The sequence below is a fragment of the Bison bison genome, unplaced genomic scaffold (assembly GCF_000754665.1).
Source record: "Bison bison bison isolate TAMUID 2011002044 unplaced genomic scaffold, Bison_UMD1.0 scf7180017853488, whole genome shotgun sequence".
In the NCBI taxonomy this organism is placed as follows: Eukaryota; Metazoa; Chordata; class Mammalia; order Artiodactyla; family Bovidae; genus Bison; species Bison bison.
The window spans coordinates 15053-16632 of NW_011484061.1; positions in this window are offsets into that span (position 1 = coordinate 15053).

Here is a 1580-nt window from a genome sequence, read left to right on the forward strand (position 1 = left end):
TAGAGATACCAAGGGAATATTTCATGCAAAGATGGGCTCGATAAAGGACAAAAATGGTATGGACCTAACAGAAGCAGAAGATATTGAGGAGAGGTGGCAGGAATACACAGAAGAACTGTACAAAAAAGATTTTCATGACCCAGATAATTACGATGGTGTGATCACTGACCTAGAGCCAGACATCCTGGAATGTGAAGTCAAGTGGGTCTTAGAAAGTATCACTATGAACAAAGCTAGTGGAGGTGATGGAATTCCAGTTGAGCTATTTCAAATCCTGAAAGATGATGCCGTGAAAGTGCTGCACTCAATATGCCAGCAAATTTGGAAAACTCAGCAGTGGCCACAGGACTGGAAAAGGTCAGTTTTCATTCTGATCCCAAAGAAAGGCAATGCCAAGGAATGCTCAAACTACCGCACAATTGCACTCATCTCACATGCTAGTAAAGTAATACTCAAAATTCTCCAAGCCAGGCTTCAGCAATACGTGCACCGTGAACTTCCAGATGTTCAAGCTGGTTTTAGAAAAGGCAGAGGAACCAGAGATCAAATTGCCAACATCCGCTGGATCATCGAAAAAGCAAGAGAGTTCCAGAAAAACATCTATTTCTGCTTTATTGACTATGCCAAAGCCTTTGACTGTGTGGATCACAATAAACTGTGGAAAATTCGGAAAAAGATGGGAATATCAGACCACCTGACCTGCCTCTTGAGAAATCTGTATGCGGGTCTGGAAGCAACGGTTAAAACTGGACATGGAACAACAGACTGGTTCCAAATAGGAAAAGGAGTACATCAAGGCTGTATATTGTCACCCTACTTATTTAACTTCTATGCAGAGTACATAATGAGAAATGCTGGACTGGAAGAAACACAAGCTGAAATCAAGATTGCTGGGAGAAATATCAGTAACCTCAGCTATGCCGATGACACCACCGTTATGGCAGAAAGTGAAGAGGAACTCAAAAGCCTCTTGAAAGTGAAAGTGGAGAGTGAAAATGTTCGCTTAAAGCTCAACATTCAGAAAACGAAGATCATGGCATCCGGTCCCATCACTTCATGGGAAATGGATAGGGAAACAGTGGAAACAGTGTTAGACTTTATTTTTTTGGGCTCCAGAATCACTGCAGATGGTGACTGCAGCCATGAAACTAAAAGACGCTTGCTCCTGGGAAGGAAAGTTATGACCAACCTAGATAGCATATTCAAAAGCAGAGACATTACTTTGCCAACAAAGGTTTGTCTAGTCAAGATTATGGTTTTTCCTGTGGTCATGCATGGATGTGAGATCTGGACTGTGAAGAAGGCTGAGCACCGAAGAATTGATGCTTTTGAACTGTGGTGTTGGAGAAGACTCTTGAGAGGCCCCTGGACTGCAAGGAGGTCCAACCAGTCCATTCTGAAGGAGATCAGCCCTGGGATTTCTTTGGAGGGAATGATGCTGAAGCTGAAACTCCAGTACTTTGGCCACCTCATGCAAAGAGCTGACTCATTTGAAAATACTCTGATGCTGGGAGGGATTGGGGGCAGGAGGAGAAGGGGACGACAGAGAATGAGATGGCTGGATGGCATCACTGACTCGA